At 44.9% G+C, this 23,168-nt stretch overlaps 1 protein-coding gene across 1 annotated transcript in view; it reads right to left on the reverse strand.

The window, feature by feature from the left end:
• Window positions 1-21,827, reverse strand: part of LOC138677187 (beta-1,3-galactosyltransferase 1-like) — a 54,425-nt gene extending 32,598 nt beyond the window's left edge. Inside the window, exon 1 of the mRNA XM_069767115.1 lies at window positions 21,750-21,827. The gene's annotated coding sequence lies outside the window, so the exon portion shown is untranslated. The remainder of the gene's footprint in view (window positions 1-21,749) is intronic.
• Between the last annotated feature and the right edge of the window lie 1,341 nt (window positions 21,828-23,168).

A 23,168-nucleotide genomic window follows, 5' to 3' on the forward strand; every position in this document is an offset into this window, starting at 1 on the left:
TCATACTGTAACAGAAGGGTACCAACAATTTTTATCTGTACAAAATTCTAAAAAATGTAAAACATCATGGTATTAAACATTAGAAATTGACTTTATCACTAGGGATGGGTGAACCAGAATTGTAAAGTTCTGGACCCGTACCGAACGGTCACAAGTGCCGGAAAAAGCCAAAGACTGCCGAGTGCAGTGAATACCACCTGAAGTTAATGAGCGGCCCTGGAAGCAGAGGCCACCAGGAGACAGCGGGATGGGAGGACGCGTTGCTGGACCGGTAAGTATAATTATAATGTTTATTATTGATTTTATGCTTTGCTTTACAGCCCCCCGCCCCATTCCATATCTGTGAATAAAGTCCAAGCTCGGGGTTTAGAAGCAAGTTTGCGTTATCTCGGTCCCTGAGCTCAAACTTTACAAAAAAAGTCAGGCGAACCGCCGATCCCGATAATCGGGGGGCTTCGCCCATCACTATTTATCACCTTAAGACACCATGATATACAGCATGCCTTTAGTTAAGATACTGTTCAATTACTGTGAAATCAACTTTGCACCTCTATTGGCCGTGCCCTAGTGGATTCTCTGGACACTGAACTCCGAGATGCTGCTTTCGGTTTATGCTGTTGTACTACAATGTAAAAGTGTGACATGTACTGGGCTGTTGCATACGTGTCAACATTTCCGATTTTACTAAAACAATTGATGGATCTTGGGCTACAAAAGAGTTGGGGTTTACCATGCCATGCCCAAAAGTGAGTTTTGGGGTGTTCCTAGGGCTACGTCTTAAATATTGTCTAGCCGGCACTGTGTACAGTATACTGTGTATTTGGATTCGACCACTGATTTTATCTTTTCGAAAACATATTTTTTAAGAATTATCATTAAATATGAACTTGTCATCGAGAGTAAGAGGGGGGGAGGTTTACTATATTGTAGAACCTTATTCCTGTTGAACATTAACCATTCTAGTGCAAGTCAACATTAACTCCACTTCCAAGCTGTTTTCACCTAGGTAAATTATATATTTTTTTGTGCGATGAGCAAATAATGTTAGGTTTTTTATTGGATTGTTTTGTGTCTTTATGTTACTTACTTCTTGTACTTTAGAAAAGGATAACAGGAATATTCTTAAATTGTAATAAAAATAAGTTTTTTTGGCATATAGCCACTTATATATTCTAGGACAACCTGCAGCAATAAAATCACAAATAAGGCATATAACAAATAAAACATACAGTGACAGCTCCGTGCCGACAGCTGTCACTGACAGCCAGAGATGCAGGGACCCATTTCAGCGGTCCTCGCTCTCTGATCACTGTAATCGGTCAGTCGATCCGTCAGTCAGTCAATTCGAGTTTCATCTGAATCATGTATTTTGTAGCTTTAGATAAAAGCCCCATAATAATTGCTCAGCGGAGAGTGCAGGATAAATGAGATAAAAAAACAAATCATCACTCAGGTTCATCATCTGTTAACAGAAATATAGGGGATGTCCACATTACTGTTAGCACAAAGGTCCTGGAAAAGTGACATGGTTCCCACCAAATGAAATCCATTGAAATCTCGCCTCCCAAATCAAAATGTTCCCCTCCTCCAGAGCCTCACAGTGTGTCTAATCCGCAGTCAGCCTCCAAATGTTTGGCATTGCTTTAGTGATGAGAGCCCACTTAATTTGTGGGGTGCATGTCTTCAGGAGCACAAGCTGAGTACAATGTACTGGGCATTACAACGTACTGGGCATTACAACGTACTGGGCACTACAATGGCATATTTCCATTTTCACTTCTAAAAGTGAAGTGAAAATGCTAAATCATCATTATACGTGTAGAAGATTTCCAAGATGGGTGTAATTTCCATATTGGAGTAAATTGAGGGGGGTTCTGCTGTCACGACACCTCAGAGGCTCTGCCAAAGTGACATATCACCCTCAAACCAATCCAGGCATATCTGCACTCCAATTTGGTGCACCTACCTTTCTGAGCTTTGCACTGTGCCTAAAAAGTAGTTTTTGACCACATATTGGGCATTGTCATACTCAGAAGACAATGTGCAACACATTTTGTGGTCCATTTTTTCCTGTTAACCCATTTGAAAATCAAAAAACTTAGGGCTGAAACAACATTTTAATGCAAATAATGTACATTTTCATTTTCATAACCCAATGTTATACAATTCTGTGAAATGCCTGAGGGTTTAAATACTCACTACACCCCTAAAGGAAGTCTTCGAGAGGTGCAGTTTCAAAAATGGGGTAACTTTTGAGGGTTTCTGGAACCTTGGTGGTTCTCCAAATTCAACATGACATCCACAATTTATTACAGACAATGATGCACTCCAAAAATTAAATAGTGCTACTTCCCTTCCAAGACCTCCAAGGAGTTTCAGAGCACATATGGGGTATCCCTATGCTCAGGAAAATTGCACAAAAAATTACAGTGGGGAAAATAAGTATTTGAAACACTGCCGACTTTGCAAGTTTTGCCACCTACAAAGAATAAAGAGGTCTACATTTTTTATCATGGGTACACTTCACCTGTGAGAGGCAGAATCTATTTTAAAAAAAAATACAAAACATTGTAGGATTTTTGCGTAATTAATTTGCATTTTATTGCATAAACAAGTATTTGATGCAATAGAAAAACAGAACTTAAAGCAAACCAGCAGGATTTTGCTAAGTAAACTACAGGTATTGTCAGGTTGGCAGTGTTAAACTGATTAAAATGATCCTGCTGACAGGTTCACTTTAGTATTTGGTACAAAAACCTTTGTTTGCACTTACAGAGGTCAGACGTTTCCTGTAGTTCTTGACCAGGTTTGCACACACTGCAGCAGGGATTTTCGCCCACTCCTCCATACAGATCTTTTCCAGATCTTTCAGGTTTCAGGGCTGTCACTGGGCAACATTGAGTTTCAGCTCCCTCCAAAGATTCTCTATTGGGTTCAGGACTGGAGACTGGCTAGGCCACTTCAGGACCTTGAAATGCTTCTTACAGGGCCACTTCTTAGTTGCCCTGGCTGTGTGTCTCAGGTCATTGTCATGCTGGAAGACGCCACCACATCCCATTTTCAATGCTCTTACTGAGGGAAGGAGCCAAAATCTTGCGATACATGACTCCATCCATCCTCCCTGCAATACGGTGCAGTCATCCTGTCCCCTTGGCAAAATAGCACCCCCAAAGTATGATGTTTCCCCCACCATGCTTCACGGTTGTGACAGTGTTCTTGGGGTTTTACTCATCCTTCCTTTTTTTCCAAACACGGCAAGTGAAATTGATACCAAAAATTTATATTTTGGTCTCATCTGACCACATGACCTTCTCCCATGCCTCCAGTGGATCGTTCAGATGGCCATTGGTGAACTTCAAACGGGCCTGGACATGTGCTGGTGTAAGCAGGGGAACCTTGCGTGCCCTGCAGGATTCTAATCCATGACGGTGTAGTGTGTTACTAACAGTAATGTTTAAGACTGTGGTCCCAGCTCTCTTCAGGTCATTGACCAGGTCCTCCTGTGTAGTTCTGGCCTGATTCTTGACCTTTCTCAGAATTATCCTTACCCTATGAGGTGAGATCTTGCATGGAGGCCCAGACTGAGGAAGATTGACAGTCAATCTATGTTTCTCACATTTTCTAACAATTGTGCCAACATGTTAACTAAGTAGCCTATGTTATTTTCTTGCACTATGCTATTTACTGCAGAGTATTCAATCATCATGTTTCTGTCTATATATATATGTATTCACATCAAGATGCCCAGAGTAATTAACCCATCACCTTATGGGTACAGTACTATTAAATACCATGACTTTCACTGTATGGTGATCAGCTGGTGTAAAGAACTGATCCCCACAATAGTACTTTGTAAATAAAATTATTTTTTTAAATAAGTATTAAAAACAGAATGTAAACATTCTGTTCCTTTTAAAATTCAGCCGAGCACCTGTGGGTTTCAAGATGCTCACCATACCTCTAGATAAATTCATTGAGGGGTGTAGTTTCCAAAATGGGGTAACTTGTGGGGGGTTTCTGCAGCGCCCCAGAGATCTGGTCGTTGCAGTATGACACTCTGCCACTAAGGGGAGTGATGGTACGTCTGATGGCACTGAAGGAATTCTACTGACCAGGTATCACCAAGCACACATTACACTTCACACTCCGGCCACTAGGGGGAGAAAAAGGCTTTATTTATTGGGCCACTCCTCACACTGGTAAAACTAGGGGTTGGATAGGAAGTTAGTCAGAAGCTGACTAGGTTGGATTCAGGCAACATCCCGTGGCAGGGGGTGTTGCAGGGAGAAGACACAGGGGGGTCCCTGCCGGGCGTGGGAATCTGGCAAGTGCCTAGCGAACAGAGCAGAACGTTACGGAACCGCGCCTGCACACCCCGCGGCGGTATCCTAAGAAAGTGACACGAGGGGAAGGATATTGTGGAACAGTGAGATACAAGATCAAGCACAAAGGAGAACCAGTAGGAGTCGTGCCGTGAGACCGAGGCAACATCCTACTGAGGCGCGTAGCCGGTGGCCGGAACACCGCGGGAGTAACTGACTCTAGGCCTTACTTCGAACTCCACAGGACAGTTAATTATAGGTTGGCTGTCAACCTTAAATTTCCTACGAAGACATAGGGGGCAACGCGTGGAGAGGGGCGTCTCTAGGGTCCCGGAAGAGCTCCGAGCCTTCCCGTCATACGGGTGCATCCTAGCCATAACATACCTGGGGGACGAGAAACTAGTAACATCTGGAACAAGCGAAAGAGAATTAGAAAGAATGAACGAACGAGAACAGAAGTTGTGAGGACTATTCCGAATGCTCAGCAGGGTAGCACTACAACACACAGGCGCTAGTGGTAGGCACTGATTTCCACCTGCAAAGGGAACTCTGGATGTGCCCATCGGACCGGCCGGTCTCAGATAGCCCTGTTAAGCGTGCTCTGGATTGAGGACCCTGAAATCTTCAGTAAAGAGGTAAAGAGACTGCAACCTTGTGTCCTCGGTTATTGACTGCACCTCACACCATCACCATCCACCTTACTGGGAAGCCCTGGGGACATACTTCACCTGTGGGAAGGTATACCATCCAGCTGCCATTCCATCACCCCAGCGGACCCCACAGCAGCGTCGGTCACCCTGACCGAACACCAAAGGTGGCGTCACGAATCCCTGACAGACTCTTACCACCTTTATTGGACGCCCCTTAGCAGCGTCGCGGACTGAGTCTAGCCCGGTACCGAGAACTCGTGGCCCTGTGTCTGGGGGCGCTCCATTTCCACTTGATTTGGCACAACAGGGGCTCTACAAATGTGTCCTGGCATCCGCTATCTATTCCAGATAATTTTGCTCTCCCGATATCAAATGACGCTCCTTCCTTTTCGACCCTGCCGTGCACTCAAACAATACTTTTCCACCACATACGGGGTATCGGCGTTCTCAGGAGAAATTGCACAAATAATATGGTCAATTTTCTCCTATTAACCTTATGAAAATAAAAAAATTTGAGGCTAAAGCAAAATTTTTATGGGAAAAATATATTTTTCCATCTTTACAGCTTGATGTTATAAAATTCAATGAAGCACCTTTGGGTTCAAGGTGCTCACCACACATCTATATAAATTCCTTGAGGGTTGTAGTTTCCACAATGGGGTCTCTTGTGGGGGGTTCCACTGTTTAGGCTCTGCAAACGCAACATGCTGTCAGCTCTCTTTTCTAGGCAATTTTGCATTGAAAAGTCAAATGGCACTCCTTCCCTTCCGAGCCCTGCCGTGCGCCGAAACAGTGGTTTACCCCAACATATGGGGTATCAGCGCGCTCAGGATATATTGCACAACAAATTGTATGGTCCATTTCCTGCTGTTGCCCTTGTGAAAAAGAAAATTCTTGGGCTAAAGCAATATTTATTGTGGGAAAAAGTAAAATGTTTATTTTTTCACTTAAACATTGTTTTAATTGCTGTGATGCAGCTAAAGGGTTAGTTTACTTCTTGAATATGGTTTTGCTCACATCAAGGGGTGCAGCTAGGCCCCGCAAAGTCACATTAAATGTTCTGTGGTCCCTAAAAAATAGGTTTTGCAAATTTTGTTGGAAAAAATGGAAAATTGCTGATATGCTTTTAACCCTCCTAAGAAAAAAAACAATGTTAAAAAATGATGTCGATGTTAAATAAACATAGGAGAAATGTGATTTATTAACTACTATGTGTGATATAGCTATGAAATTTAAAGGGAACCTGTCAGCAGGATGGTGCATAGTAACCTACAGACAGTGTCAGGTCGGTGCCGTTATACTGATTAAATGATACCTGGGTTGCTGAAGTCCGCTTTGTGGTTGTTGTTTCATCTTAATTTGTAGTTTTTAGTTAATGAGATTCTCGTGCTTCAGGTTGGCCTGTGGACAGGGCTATGGGTGAGGCTCTGGGAGGAGCTATGGGCAGGGCTTTATGTGGTGCTCTGCTTACATATGCATCTGTATGGGCTTATGACAGGTCACTGATCCCTCAGTGACCTGCCTCCTATTTTATATACTGCAAAGAATATTGTGGGGTTACACAAAAAAATTCAACTTCATCCAAATGGCGGCGGCGTCTGCGCTGTAGCATGATATGTGCCTAATATGCATATGCGGTGCCCCAGGGTCCTGGTCATCACAGTGGTATTGCTTTCCTTTCGAGGAGAGTGATGCTACGTTTGGAAGCAATGAAGGAGAACTCTTTGTCAGGTAACACAATGCATGCAACATGTTCACACTCCAGACCAGAAGGGGGAGCTCTAAGCCTGTTTAAGGTGAACTCCCCTATAAGAACATCCTGATCTGGGGGGAAAGGGTTCAGTTCCTGTCAGAAAGAGAGAGGGAAAGGAGGCAGAGGAGCCCTGTGGCCTGAAGTGCTGCAGCTCCTAGGAAACAGACGGATAGAAAGCAGAACATATTGCAGCAAGCGTGAAGGAAACAAAGCAAAGGAGAGGATATCAGAGGGAGATCAGCCAGGAGCAGGCTGCTTCCTTCTGAGGCGCAGAAATCCGGTGGCTGGAAAACCGAGGGAGTAAGGATCTCTTTACGCTTTACTTCAGAGATCGTCAGGACAGCTATTTCTATGGTACCTGTCCGATCTATACCAAGGAGGCACGGTGGCAACTCCCAGAGGCTGGGGCATGCTAGAGTCCCTCAAGCCACCAATCATACGGGTTTGTCCTATCCTATCTGGGGGACAGAGAGAGAGACATAACATCTACCACAGTTTTGAGGACCTTATGAGAAGCTTAGCAGTAAGGGACTACAACACTGCAGCGCAAAGGAAGCTACTGATTTCCACCTGGATAAGGGGACTCTGGACTTGCCTCCAAACCGGCTGGACTCTGCCTGCCCTGTGGTCTGGTACCCTGGACTGTGGATGCTGAAGCCTTCAGTAAAGGTAAAGAGGCTGCAACCTTGTGTCCTCATTCTTCACTGCGCCTCTCTCCATCCACCATCTACACACTGGGAAGCCCTGGGGACATACTTCACTTGTGGGAAGGTATATCATCTAGCTGCCATAACATCACCCCAGCGGACCCCTTAAAGCAGCGTCAGTCATCGTGACCGAATACCACAGGAGGCGTCACGAATATTTCCCCTTTAAAGACCTTTCCCTTTTACACGGATGTCCCAGGGCCACGGACTGGGTCAGTCACCATGACATTCCCCTGTGAACCGAAGGGCCCGGTACCGAGTACCCCGCTGCCCTTGGGGGCGATCCAACTTTGGCGAACAGGATCTGCTGCAGCCTGAAAATTGGGTCATGTGCGCCTAAAAGCCTGTGCCTAACCGTGATTTGTGCTAAAAGACTGTGCATTGCGCATTGCCACCAAAAATTGCCTCCAAAATACGCCATTGCCGCACCGCGTGGAGCGCGAGGGGAGGAGACATACCTTTGTGGGCGGAGCTAGCCAAAAAGAGCGCGAAGCAGGAAGAACAGGTGCCGCGCTGCTGCCTGGAACGCCAGAAGTGAAGACATCGTGCAGCGGAGCCAAAAGAAGAGATGCTGCAAAGAGCGGAGCACCAGAGGAACCGCTGCTGATTCCGGAGAGGAGCCCTGACTTCCGCCAGGTTAGCGAGGAGGAAAAACAATGTCTAACCCGGGAGGGGAGTTGGCAGCAGTCGCAGCCGCAGACCTAATAACACCCCTAGGCCTCGCCACGGACGTGCCCGCAGGCCCCGCGATAGACGCAGCCGCAGGCCTTGTACCGCTGCCAGGTCCCGCAGGGCCCGCTGCTCCCATCAGCCAGGCGGGCACCGCCCCAGCTACAGCGGCCATCATGCCCCTCTCCATGCCGTACATACCTGGAGCAGCCTGGCTCCCGCAATATTCTGAAGAATCGCATACATAGTAACATAGTAACATACATAGTAACATAGTTAGTAAGGCCGAAAAAAGACATTTGTCCATCCAGTTCAGCCTATATTCCATCATAATAAATCCCCAGATCTACGTCCTTCTACAGAACCTAATAATTGTATGATACAATATTGTTCTGCTCCAGGAAGACATCCAGGCCTCTCTTGAACCCCTCGACTGAGTTCGCCATCACCACCTTCTCAGGCAAGCAATTCCAGATTCTCACTGCCCTAACAGTAAAGAATCCTCTTCTATGTTGGTGGAAAAACCTTCTCTCCTCCAGACGCAAAGAATGCCCCCTTGTGCCCGTCACCTTCCTTGGTATAAACAGATCCTCAGCGAGATATTTGTATTGTCCCCTTATATACTTATACATGGTTAATAGATCGCCCCTCAGTCGTCTTTTTTCTAGACTAAATAATCCTAATTTCGCTAATCTATCTGGGTATTGTAGTTCTCCCATCCCCTTTATTAATTTTGTTGCCCTCCTTTGTACTCTCTCTAGTTCCATTATATCCTTCCTGAGCACCGGTGCCCAAAACTGGACACAGTACTCCATGTGCGGTCTAACTAGGGATTTGTACAGAGGCAGTATAATGCTCTCATCATGTGTATCCAGACCTCTTTTAATGCACCCCATGATCCTGTTTGCCTTGGCAGCTGCTGCCTGGCACTGGCTGCTCCAGGTAAGTTTATCATTAACTAGGATCCCCAAGTCCTTCTCCCTGTCAGATTTACCCAGTGGTTTCCCGTTCAGTGTGTAATGGTGATATTGATTCCTTCTTCCCATGTGTATAACCTTACATTTATCATTGTTAAACCTCATCTGCCACCTTTCAGCCCAAGTTTCCAACTTATCCAGATCCATCTGTAGCAGAATACTATCTTCTCTTGTATTAACTGCTTTACATAGTTTTGTATCATCTGCAAATATCGATATTTTACTGTGTAAACCTTCTACCAGATCATTAATGAATATGTTGAAGAGAACAGTTCCCAATACTGACCCCTGCGGTACCCTATTGGTCACAGCGACCCAGTTAGAGACTATACCATTTATAACCACCCTCTGCTTTCTATCACTAAGCCAGTTACTAACCCATTTACACACATTTTCCCCCAGACCAAGCATTCTTATTTTGTGTACAAACCTCTTGTGCGGCACGGTATCAAACGCTTTGGAAAAATCGAGATATACCACGTCCAATGACTCACCGTGGTCCAGCCTATAGCTTACCTCTTCATAAAAACTGATTAGATTGGCTTGACAGGAGCGATTTCTCATAAACCCATGCTGATATGGAGTTAAACAGTTATTCTCATTGAGATAATCCAGAATAACATCCCTCAGAAACCCTTCAAATATTTTACCAACAATAGAGGTTAGACTTACTGGCCTATAATTTCCAGGTTCACTTTTAGAGCCCTTTTTGAATATTGGCACCACATTTGCTATGCGCCAGTCCTGCGGAACAGACCCCGTCGATATAGAGTCCCTAAAAATAAGAAATAATGGTTTATCTATTACATTACTTAGTTCTCTTAGTACTCGTGGGTGTATGCCATCCGGACCCGGAGATTTATCTATTTTAATCTTATTTAGCCGGTTTCGCACCTCTTCTTGGGTTAGATTGGTGACCCTTAATATAGGGTTTTCATTGTTTCTTGGGATTTCACCTAGCATTTCATTTTCCACTGTGAATGCCGTGGAGAAGAAGGTGTTTAATATGTTAGCTTTTTCCTCGTCATCTACAACCATTCTTTCCTCACTATTTTTTAAGGGGCCTACATTTTCAGTTTTTATTCTTTTACTATTTATATAGTTGAAGAACAGTTTGGGATTAGTTTTACTCTCCTTATTTTTCTCCCTATAGTTTTTTAGAGCTTCAATGGTGCCATCCTGCTTTAGTAGGGCAAATGCTTTCTTTTTACTGTTAATTGCCTGTCTTACTTCTTTGTTTAGCCACATTGGGTTTTTCCTATTTCTAGTCCTTTTATTCCAACAAGGTATAAACCACTTACAGTGCCTATTTAGGATGTTCTTAAACATTTTCCATTTATTATCTGTATTCTTAATTCTGAGGATATTGTCCCAGTCTACGTTAGCATACGTTAGCTGACTTTAAAGAAAAACTCTGCCGCCTGCTTGAAGTTTATCCCCTGACAGAGTATCAGAAAGTTCACATTATAACGGGCCAACTGTTTGGAACGGCCCTGAGGGAGGTGAAATCCTGGCCAGCTGCGGATAAAGGGACTGTGCAGCAGATCTTTGCTAAGCTTAAAGCCACCTTTGACACCCGCACCGCTACAGAAATCAAATTAAAGTTTTATGGGTGCAAGCAGAGGCCGCAGGATAGCCTATGGGACTAAGCCCTTAATCTCCAGGAAGCACTTCAGGCAAACAGGCAGGTTGATCCTAACAGCGTACAAGATGAAGACAAACTCTTAAAAGAGCGGTTCATTGAGAGACTCCTGTGTAATAACCAAAGGGCCCAACTGCACCTCCTGGCCATGCAGAACCTGGACCTAGCCTTTGCGCAATTCAAGGACAAGGCCATCCAGGTGCTACAGGAATGGAAGCCCAGCCATGCAGTACCCCCTAGGCGTCAAGCCCTCACATATGTACCACCAGGAGGTGGCATCAGATCCTCAAGTCCCTGCTGAGGCCGATGCCCAGATCCTTGAAGATGATTCTCCCGCAGGACTACGCTTCCAGCTGCAGGAGCTGACCAAGAACTTTGCTGTGCTAGCCTGGACCATGCAGTCCCTACAGGAGGCCCTCAAGGAGAAGATCAAGCTGGCTTCCAGACCGGAGGATGTTCCCTGGTGACGACAGAAGAGGATCCCGCCGACCAGAGGAAGAGACGACGATCGCTATCATCAGGACGGACGACCCATCTGCCGCCGCTGTAATCAGGCAGGCCACATTGCAAGGTACAGTCATTTAAACGAGTGACTTCTGGGGCAGAGGGCCAATCCCCAGGAGTAGGACGACCAGGCCCACAAAACTGGAGAGCCAAGTACATTGGAGGACGACCATATCCCCATGAACGCTCTGTTGGACACCGGTTCTCAGGTGACAACTATGCCTTACATCCTTTATATAAAGGCACGGATGATTGACCTCGTGGAGACCAAAACATCCAACACCACGGAGACACCATCACGTGTTTCTCAACGCAGTGATCCAGAACACTGCCCCCAAATATGCAAATGCAAGTAGAGGAGCTGCGGAGACACCATCACGTGTTTCTCAACGCAGGCAGTGAATAGCCAGGCCTTTCCCCGGGAAGGAACAACCAAGGGAAGGGCAGCATCCAATAAAGGAAAACATCCAATAAAGGAAAACCACCTATGCCAAGCATGGTATCCATCCACAGACAGCTGTTTCGGGGTATTTGCCCCTCATCAGTGTGGAGTAGGAAACTGGCTATCAGGAGTAGTGCCTAGTAGAAAGTCTATAAAGGCACGGATGATTGACCTCGTGGAGACCAAAACTTCCAACACCGCGGAGACACCATCACGTGTTTCTCAACGCAGTGATCCAGAACACTGCCGCCACTGCCACACTGATGAGGGGCAAAAACCCCGAAACAGCTGTCTGTGGATGGATACCATGCTTGGCATAGCTGGTTTTCCTTTATTGGATGTTTTCCTTTATTGGATGCTGCCCTTCCCTTGGTTGTTCCTTCCCGGGGAAAGGCCTGGCTATTCACTGCCTGCGTTGAGAAACACGTGATGGTGTCTCCGCAGCTCCTTTACTTGCATTTGCATATTTGGGGGCAGTGTTCTGGATCACTGCGTTGAGAAAGATATGATGGTGTCTCCAAGGTGTTGGATGTTTTGGTCTCCACGAGGTCAATCATCCGTGCCTTTATAGACTTTCTACTAGGCACTGCTCCTGATAGCCAGTTTCCTACTCCACACTGATGAGGGGCAAAAACCCCAAAACAGCTGTCTGGAGTGAGGTTTTCTGGAGCAATCCAGACCCTTTTGCAGAGAATTCTGTTTTTTTCTGTGGTCGTTTGTACCGACAGCTTTGAAGATGAGTTATGTGAAGAACACCATCCGAGTGACGTTGGAGCCATCTATCCGGGCAAGGAACAGCGTGGTCTTTATTGTACGTGACCTTATTGAGGAAAAGGCTGGAGGAAAGCGGGAGAACATCTATAGCATCAATGAGTTCCCTAATCAAGGTAACTACGATGTTACTTTTATGTCGGAGCATTATTGCCTGAATGTCTATGAGTGGTTTCGGAATCATGCCGGAGATCCCTGTTTGAAGGGAGTCAAATGTGAACCACTGTTTGGTCTTCAGGAAAGGCAGGTGACTATCACTGTCTATAACCCCTTTACTGAACCTGCATTGTTGGAGAGCTTCCTCTCACAGTATTGTGACTTTGTTTCAAAGGGAGAGAAGCAAGTGAACTGTTTAGGAATCTTCAATTGTCGATACAAATATCGTGTAAGGTTCAGAAGAGATCCTGGCAGTGTGGGTGGGTTCAGACACCCTCCGGCGAACTTCTCTGTGGCAGGGCATAGGGGTTTCCTCACGTACCCTGGGCAGCCTCTGTTTTGCAGGAGATGTTTCTCTTTTGGACATGTCCAGGCAGACTGCCAGAAGGGGCAGTGTTGCCGAAACTGCAAGAAGGAGGGGCATATGGCTGGTGATTGCCCAATGGCTAAGACCTGTGACGTGTGTGGTAGTAGTGACCACATGTATAAGGATTGTCCGTGGAGGGCGCCTAGACGCTCAGAGAGTGAATGGAGAGAGGAGGAGGAGAGAAGGAGGAGGTTGGCGACTATCAGGAAGGAAACTGAAAGAATGGAGAGAGAGGAAAGGAGGGAGAGGGAGAGGGAAAGACGCTCTGTGACTCCAGATGACATTGTGCTAGCACCCCGTGGTGCTATGAGTGATGCACAGAAGGAAGATAAGGAGTTTTGGTTGGCGGCAAAAAAAGTAGAGAAGGGGTTTAATAAGGAAGATCAGGAAGAAGATGAGGAAGAAGATGATGACTCTACTGTGCCTGAAATGTTTTCTTTTGAGGAAGCAATGGATGCAACGGAGGAAGACGTGCGTATTTCTGAAGCTGAGAGCCCTGTGCACCCCTCAGATCCTCAGAATATTAGAGGGCTTTCTTCAGATCAGGACAGGGGTGCGAATAAGTGTCAGAGGGAGGAGGATGGGGAAAGTGATGAGGCATGCAGTAGTATGCCTAAGAGGAAAATTGGGCCAGCTAAAAAAAAATGGAGTGAGCACGAAGGGGTTAGTGGTTCAGAGACTTGCTGTTCAGTCCAAATGGCAGAGGAGGACAATGGTGATACTGGGTAAAATGAAAGCTCAGTGGATCTGTTGTTTTTTTTTCTCTCCTTTCTGTGAGTCTTGACCTTTGTCAAGGGCTTTTTGTGTAATGTGTGTAGTTTTGTGGTAATTTTTGCATTGTTTTTTGTTTTTATAGTATGGGTTTTTCTATAGTTTCTCAAAATGTGAGAGTTTTTAAGAAAGCGAGGAGGAGAGCAGCAATTTTGGATTTTTTAGCTATGCAGAGTGCATCTATTTTTTGTTTGCAAGAATGTGGGATTGTGGATGGTGTGAAAGGGGATGAGTGGTCTTATGGTGCGTCTGTATGGTCTGGTAGTGCAAATAATAGAAATGATGGTGTGGGTATTTTAGTTAAGGGGCAGGAGGTTGTTTTGAATAATTATTTGGTGGTGGAGGTGGGGAGGTGTATCTTAGCAAATTTTGAATATAAAAATGCTAAGTTTTGTGTTATCAATATTTATGCGCCAGTAGAAAAAAATGAGCGTAAGTTATTATTTGAAAAAGTGAAGCTTTTTGTTCCAGGAAGAGTGCCTGTGGTGATTGTGGGTGATATGAATTGTGATGTGGGGGGAGTGAATGTGGATGTGTCTGGAAAAGTTTTGCTGGAGTTAGTTACTGACTTTGATTTGAGTGATATGCAGCGTGTGTGTAAGGTTAACCCTTTGTTAGATACCTTTTTTTCTGATAGTGGAAGAGCACAGTCCAGGTTGGATTATTGTTTTATTTCTAAAAATATTATTCCTGTTGGATATAAGCAGGATAGGGTCGTTTTTTCGGACCATGTTTGTGTGTTGTGCGAGTTAGATATTAATGTTAGTGGTGTGTTTGGAAAGGGTTTGTGGAAATTAAATGTGAAATTGTTGGAAAATGAAGCTGTGAGGAAGGAGTATGTGAGAAAGTATGAACAGTGGTGTAAAAGTAAGGAAAGTTTTGGGAATGTTTGTGAGTGGTGGGATTGGGCTAAGAGGCAGACAAAAAAGTTTTTTAAAAGTGTAGGGTATGAATTTGCGGCAATTAAGAGGGAAAAGTTTGTTAAGTTGAATGCCCATTTATGTTTATTGTATAAATTGAGGGAAGGAGGAATGGAGGTGGAGGAGGGGATAAAAAAGGTTAAAAAAGAAATTAAAGAGTTTTTGGAAGAGAAAGGGAAGAGTATTATTTTTAGGGCAAAAATTGATAGAATGGAGCAAGATGAAAGGTGTTCGAGGTTTTTCTTTAAAAAGGTTTTTGGGAAAAAGCAGAGTATGGGTGTTTTGAATGCAGAGGATGGAAGAGAGGTAAGTGGGGAGGATATGTGTGAACATGTGGCTAAGTTTTATGAGGAGCTGTATGCAGTGAAGTGGAGGGATGAGGCTTTGGAGGAGGATGTACTAAGTGTATTAGAAAATAAATTGAGTGAGATGGAGAGAGAGAGAGAGTGATGGGTGAGGTGACAGGTGATGAGGTATGGAAGGTAATGAATAGCATGGCGTTAAATAAGACTCCAGGAGAGGATGGACTTCCTATAGAGTTTTATAGGGTGATGTGGCATGTGATTGGTAAGGATTTTGTGGATGTGTGTAAGTATATGTGGTCTAGTATGGAGGTGGCTGAGAGTATGCGTGCAGGGATGGTTGTGTTAATACCTAAAAATGGAGATTTGAAGAGTTTAAAAAATTGGAGACCGATAACGTTGTTGAATTGCGATTATAAGATCTATGCGAAAGTAATGGCGAATAGGATGCGTGATGTGATAGAGAGTGTGATTGGGGATGAACAGTGTTGTGCGGTGCCTGGGAGACGTATACATGAGTGTGTGTGTATGTTGAGAGATTGTTTGTGGGACTGTATGAGTCGGAAGAAGAGTGTATTTGTTTTGAGTTTGGACTTTGAGAAGGCGTATGATCGGTTATCACATAGTTTTTTGTTCCGGGTATTATTGAGAATGGGGTTTCCGCCTGATTTTGTTTGGAGGGTGAGGAGCTTATATAAAGACATTTATAGTTATGTTTTGATGAATGGTTCTGTGGGTAGAAGAGTGAATGTTTTTTCAGGTGTGCGACAAGGTTGTCCTTTGTCTCCTGTGGTTTTTATTTGTGCGATTGAACCGTTGCTTTGTATGTTGAGGAAAGATAAAGTGATTAGAGGAGTACAAGTGCCAGGAGGTGGAGGGAGGGAATGGAAGGTTAGTGCTTATATGGACGACGTGTGTGTGTTGTGTGATTCAGAGTATTCTGTGAGGCGGGTGAAGTTATTAGCGTCTATTTTTTGTGGTGCGTCAGCATTTAAGGTGAATTGGGAGAAGAGTGAGTGTAAGGTTTTTGGGGGAGGGGTTTTAAGTAAGGATGTAGGAGTGAATGAGGTGACTGGGTCTATTAAGGTTTTGGGTGTGAAATTTTCAGAGAGTTTGGATGGGAAAGAAAGTTGGGATGATGCAAAAGGAAAGGTTGAGCGGAAGTTATGTTTTTGGAAGATGAGAAGTCTTTCGTTTTTTGGAAAAATCTTAGTTATTAAAAGTGTGATTTTGCCTATTTTCTTATATATTGCAGTGGTCTTTCCGCCGGGGTATATGTGTATGAGGGGGTTAAATAGGATTCTGTTTGTGTTTTTGTGGAATTCTAGAATGGAGAGGGCTAGGAGGGAGGTTTTGGTGAAACGTTTAGAAAAAGGTGGGTTGGGTTTTCCAAACCTTGAGGTGTTTTTTGGTGTAAATATTGTGGTTTTTGTGTTGAGGGTGATTAGGATGGATGGCAAGTTTTCTTGTCTGTGTAGGTTTTTGTTTGGGGCGTATTTATTTCGTTTGAAGTGGCGAGAGAGGGATCTGAGGTATCCGGTTGCTTTTGACGTGCCTAGATGGTATGTGTGGGTTTATAAATTTTTGGTGAAGTATGAGCTATGTGATGTGGATGTTAGGTTGTTGAGTAATAAGAAGGCTGTATATAGGATGATTGAATGTAGAGAGACAGAGTGTGGAATAAACATGGTAAGAGGGAATGATATAGAAAAAGTATGGAAGAAAGTGCGGTTAGACGGTATGACGAATAGGCAGAGTGAGATTGTGTGGCAGTCTTTGCATGGAGTGTTACCAGTTAGGGAATTTCAGAAGAATCGTGGGTTGGGGAGAAATGATATGTGTCCGAGAGGTGGGTGTGGTGGAAGGGAAAGTGTAATACATGTGTTTTGGAATTGTCATTATGCTAGGGAGGTGATTGGAAGAATGGGACCATTGTGTAAAGAATTGTGTGGTGTGAGCTTGTCATCATTCGAGTTGTTCATGTTTGGCTTGGGAATGTGTGATGGAGTGAAGGAGAGAGTGTTGTGGTTAATAGTTGCATGTATAAAAGAAGTATTATGGGATGTGAGGAATGTGTATGTTTTTAAGAGAAAGGAAATTGTAGTAAAGAATAGTCTAAAAGTGATTTTGGGGAAGATGTATGTGTGTTTTCTATGGGATAAAAGAAGAAGGGGGGAGGTGGATGCCGAAGGGATTTGGAAGGTGAAGAAGTGGAGATACCTTGTAAATATGTCTTGACTTGCTTTTTCTGATGTTGTATTAAACTGAAATTTTCCGATGATGATGGGAACAGCTTTTGTGTTTTGGATTTGACGCAGCTGTTTGGGATTTTTCTTTGGTCTTGGATTTCTGGACTGTGGATTTTCCCATCTGAGGGGAAAAAGAAAAAAAAGAAACAGCTGTCTGTGGATGGATACCATGCTTGGCATAGGTGGTTTTCCTTTATTGGATGTTTTCCTTTATTGGATGCTGCCCTTCCCTTGGTTGTTCCTTCCCGGGGAAAGGCCTGGCTATTCACTGCCTGCGTTGAGAAACACGTGATGGTGTCTCCGCACCTCCTCCACTTGCATTTACATCCTTTATAAACGTTATTGGGCTGACACAGATATTACTCGTAGCCCTGATGATGATTTCACCATAGTAGCCAGTAACGGTCAGCCATTACCACAAGTGGGATACAAAGAGGTCACCATTAAAGTGGGGCGGGTAGAGTTGAAATCCCAAGGGATAGTGGTTGTTGATATTGATCGCCGTGAATGTAACGCTATGATGACCATTGGTACTAATGTCATAGAAAATTGTCTTGCTGAGGTTATTGTCTTATTACAACAGGTGGGCGAAACTGCTGGTTCCAGTGAGCAACGTGTTTTGCAGAAAGAAATCAGAGCTCTGGTACAGAGACAGCAGGTAAAACTATCTGGTGGAGAAATTGGCCATGCCACAGTGAGTGATTCAATCCCCATTGCAATACCCCCCAGGAGCGAAATGTTAATATGGTGTCAGGCAGCAATAGGCCTCAGAGGTAAAGACTACCAAGCCCTGGTATAACCTGTGTATTCAGATAGTAGGCCCACAATCCTGACAGCCAGAGGGGTGGTTGAAGTCCCTAAGGGGAGGGTGCCAGTACGTGTCCTTAACTGTGGAGAGAAAGAGGTCCACCTAACCAAATATGCCACACTTGCCAAACTGTTTACTGTTGATAATAATGTGATACAGGCAACAGAACCCTTGGTCCCATCCAACCAGGCGGAGGACAATGGCTCTGCAGGGCAAATGGAAGATTGGTGTCAGAAATTACACGTGGGCACTGATTCTACACCATCACACCAAAAACAAGGGGCTTACAGGGTGGTCCATTAGTATAAGAGAGTATTCAGCAAACACGCACTAAATTTTGGGCAGGTAAAAAGGATTACACAGCATATCCCCACGGGAGATCATCCGCCCATTAAAGAGAGATACCGTCCTGTACCTCCAGCTCATTATCAGTGTGCCAAGGACATGTTGTGAGAGATGAAGGAGGCTGGGGTAGTTAGAGACAGTTGTAGCCCCTGGGCAGCTCCATTAGTCCTCATCAGGAAAAAGGACGGCACAATGAGAATGTGTGTTGATTATAGGCAGATAAACCGCATTACACACAAAGATGCATACCCACTGCCCAGAATAGAAGAGTCATTAGCTGCTTTAAAATCTGCTAACTACTTCTCTACCTTGGATCTCACCAGTGGGTACTGGCAGGTTCCCGTAGCAAAGGCGGATAAGGAAAAGACGGCCTTCACCACACCGATGGGTCTCTGTGAATTCAACTACATGCTGTTCAGACTGTGCAACGCCCCAGGAACGTTTCAGAGGATGATGGAGTGCTGTCTTGGACACAAGAATTTTGAAACCGTCCTGCTGTATCTAGACGATGTCATCGTCTTCTCCAAGATTTATGAGGACCACCGGAAGCACCTGGCAGAGGTGTTCGAAGCCCAGTCCAACTTTAGCCTAAAGGTAAAACCATCCAAATGCCATCTGTTAAAGCCCAAAGTGCAGTACCTGGGCCATGTAGTGAGTGCCGAAGGAGTGGCCCAAGACCCTGACAAGGTAACTGTGATCAGAGACTGGCCGAAGCTCAGCAACCTCCATGAAGTCCGACAGTTCCTCGGGTTGGTCGGCTACTACCGAAGATTTATCAAAGACTTCACCAAGAAAGCCGCGCCACTACAAGACCTGTTAGTGGGCCAATCCAAGAAAACCAAGTGTAAGAATACCCCATTTGACTGGGACGACGGGCTGGAGAGATCCTTCACTCATTTGAAGTTGGCTCTGATGGGAGATGAGGTGCTGGTTTACCCTGAATGTGACCAACCGTTTGTGCTGTACACGGACGCCAGTAACATGGGACTAGGAGCCGTGTTGTCCCGGGTCCAGATAGGCAAAGAAAGGGTAATCGCCTACGCCAGCAGGAAACTTCGTCACACTGAAAGGAACCCTGAAAACTACAGTTCCGTTAAGCTGGAGTTCCTCGCCATCGTCTGGGCAGTGACGGAGAGATTCAAGCACTACCTAGCCTTGGCAAGATTCACCATCTTCACGGATAACAATCCAATGACACAGCAAAACTTGGTGCCCTGGAGCAATGGTGGATGACCCGGTTGTCCAATTATGATTTCACCATTAAGTACCGCGCAGGGCACAAGAATGCGAATGCTGGTGCATTGTCCAGAATGCCCAACTTGTCAGAGATGGGAGAAGATTCAGAAACAGTCGAAGAAATAGAATTGCCAGCTTTCCATCACCCCAAGGCAACTCAGTATTCTCATCATGTGAGGAACCGGCACAGAAACAAGCCAGAAGCCACGCTGAATCCCCTGCCCCGCCATGGATGGGCAGAGACCCAGGACAGTGACCCCGCGGTCCGTCTGGTGAAAGAACTCCTGACGCAGGCAGGTGCACATCCTGGTCCAGATGATCCACAAGAGACGGAACAACTGTGGAGGGAGAAAGGCAAACTATTATGATCTACGATGGTAAGCTGTGCCAGAGAAACATCGACCCACGCACTCATGAGTTAGTTTGGCAGATAGTGGTCCGAAGACAAGATGCGCCAATGGTTCTGAAAGCGTACCACGATGGAGCAGGACACTTCGGATGGAAGAAGTTGGAGAGTCTACTTCGTGGAAGGTTCTATTGGGTTGGCATGAGAAAAGCCATCCGGGAGTGTGGCCCATGTAGCCTACGCAGGAGGGACCGTGACAGTCAGAGGGCTCCCCTACAGCCCATAGTCACCAAACAGCCGCTTGAACTGGTGGCCTTAGACCACGTAAAGCTAACACCAAGCAGGTCAGGCTATGTCTACGCTCTGACCATCGTGCATCACTACTCAAGATTCCTGGTAGTTGTACCTGTCAATGATCGGATGGCAAGAACAGCAGCCAAGGCCTTCCAACAGCACTTCTGTAGACCACACAGATACCCAGAGAAGGTCCTTACTGATTAAGGTCCAGCCTTTGAAGCGGAAGTGTTTCAAGAGTTCTGTAACCTGTACGGATGCAAAAAGATCAGAACAACACCGTACCACCCCACAAACCAACGGAATGTGTGAAAAGATGAACCAAGTAGTGATTGACCTACTGAAGACCTTACCTATACAGGAAAGGAACTTATTGCCAGAAAAGTTGCCAGACTTGGTAGATTTGTACAATCACATTCCAGTGAATTCCACCAACTGTACTCCAGCATACTTGATGAGAGGAAGATCCATTAAACTGCCTGTTGATCTAGACATGGGGGTCCTAACCCCAGAAAATACCTCACCAGATGTGGATTGGGATGCAGAAAGACAGCAAAAGTACCGTCAAGTACAAGAATGTGTTGAAAGAAGTCTATCTCAAGCCAGACAAAAACAAGAGAGAGACTAGAACCAACGTGCTCCCGCAGTTCCCTTGTCACCAGGTGAACAAGTGTTAAAGCGTAAAAAGGAGAACGCACAAACTTGATGATCAGTGGGAAGCAGAAGCATATACCATTGCGTCCGAAGTACGCAAGCGCATCAAACGCATGCGTACACAAAGACATGTGTACACATGCGTTCCCATAGACAGTAATGCGTTTTTTGCCGCATTGCTTGTGCTAACAACCGCATACGTTTCTAGGCGGCAAATTGACGCCTCTAAATTTACTACATGTAGTGTTTACCGCGCCAAGCCACAGACAACGAAACGATGCATGCGTTGTCAAACGAGGCAAAACGCAACCAATCGCAGACACCTGCGTCCCTAATGTTAAAGATAGGAATACACGACGCATGCGAAAAATTGCGGCACAAACGCTGCGGACACAACTGCAAATGTGAAACCAGCCTAAGATACACAGATCAGCAGACAGTATCACACATTATATGCTTAGATACTCAGCTCAACAACAGTATCTCACATTGTATGCTTAGATACTCAGCTCCACAACAGTATCACACATTGTATGCTTAGATACTCAGCTCCACAACTGTATCACCCATTATATGCTTAGATACTCAGCTCCACAACAGTATCACACATGATAGGATTAGATACTGAGCTCCACAAACAATATTATACATGATAGGCTTAGATACACCAGATTCATAGATAGTATCACACATGATAGGCTTAGATACAAAAGATTCACAGATTGTATCATACATGATAGTCTTAGATACTCAGCTTGGCTGACAGTATTGCAGATGACATGATACATATGATACTTTCAAATGAAATTACTATACTGTACAATATTGTGGGGTGATATAGTTTTCTGTGTATTTTTTTCTTACCTTAGGCACTGGTAATCCTGTGTGCGGTTTTATATCCGCAGCACGATGTGACGTGGTCCACAGATGACTTCTGCTGATCGTTAGACTAGAAATCAAACATCTCATTGTTATGAGCTCCTTAATCTTTCTTCTTGTCCAATCTAATGGCTGCTTTGTTTTTATAGGAAGAACTTTGTCCTTTCTGCCATATATTCAGAGAGGAAGGAATGTGGGAGGAGATGCACATAAAATAGAAGGCCAATACGTACAGTATAATACTACATTTTATGTGCTTTCTTACTGTAACTTCATTGTATACCTAATTCTTGAGCTGTGATATCAGGATATTTGTTATTCCAACATTGTGAGGTCACTGTTCTATGATATCACTGTGAGTTTTATCCATATTCTACAATATTGCTGTGTTAATTATCTCTGTACAGTGACATCACTGTTTATTGTCCTTTGTAAGGCAGCGAAGGGGATCATATACGACGGCCGCTGGAGCACATTGTGATTTCAGCAGAATGTCTTGTGATTATAAGGGCCCCTTTCCACTTGTGAGAAAAACGGACAAGTGCAATCCGATAAAAAATCGGATTGCACTCGGACCAATGTTAATCAATAGGTGACATTCCATTTGCGATTTTTTTATCAGCCGAAATCGGACTGAGAAAACTCTGTGTCAGCTGAGAAAAAAATCGCAGCATGCTGCGATTTGCTGCGAGTCTCGGACGAGACTCGCCAATGCAAGTCAATGGGTGCGAGAAAAAAAACGCATGGAATACGGACCATCCGTATTCCATCCGTTTTTTACGGATACCTTACCATTCTGTGGCACAGAACACTGTAAATAGTCCTGTAAATGACTGTATAAAAATAGTTGCAGAGAAAAAAAATGGATTGCATACGGATGTAAAAAACGGATGATGCGATTAAAAATCACATTACACTCGCATGACAATCGCACACGTTATATCCGTTTTTTCGGTCCGTAAATCGGACCGTTTTTTTCTCACACAAGTGGAAATGAGCCCTAAGGCAGAGTAAAAGTCCATTTGGACTTCGTCGAAGCAGTTGACAAAGTTAGATTTTAGGAAACCCCGACAGGGGCTTTCATTTTTGGAGGGATTTGCAACGTTTGCTAGTGGGGCAAATCCCTCCCTCCACTACGAGTTTTGGGAGTGGCTCTATGTCCACGACTCCCATTTAGACTCTCTCCCTTGTCTTGGGTGTGTCAGTTTTGTTTTGCAATCTGCAGAGCAGAAGGCTCTGTGCAACCCAGGCAAGTGTGAAGTTAAGGCCGTGATCACACATGCGAGAAATACGGACGAGTCTCGCATGTTAATACCTGGTACTGCCGTCGGCATTCAGGAGTGGAGTGTGCGGCTGCATAGCAGTACATGCAGCCGCACGCTCCCCTCCCAAGTGCCAGCGGCA

This window comes from Ranitomeya imitator, chromosome 4 (genome assembly GCF_032444005.1).
Source record: "Ranitomeya imitator isolate aRanImi1 chromosome 4, aRanImi1.pri, whole genome shotgun sequence".
NCBI classification, from domain to species: Eukaryota; Metazoa; Chordata; class Amphibia; order Anura; family Dendrobatidae; genus Ranitomeya; species Ranitomeya imitator.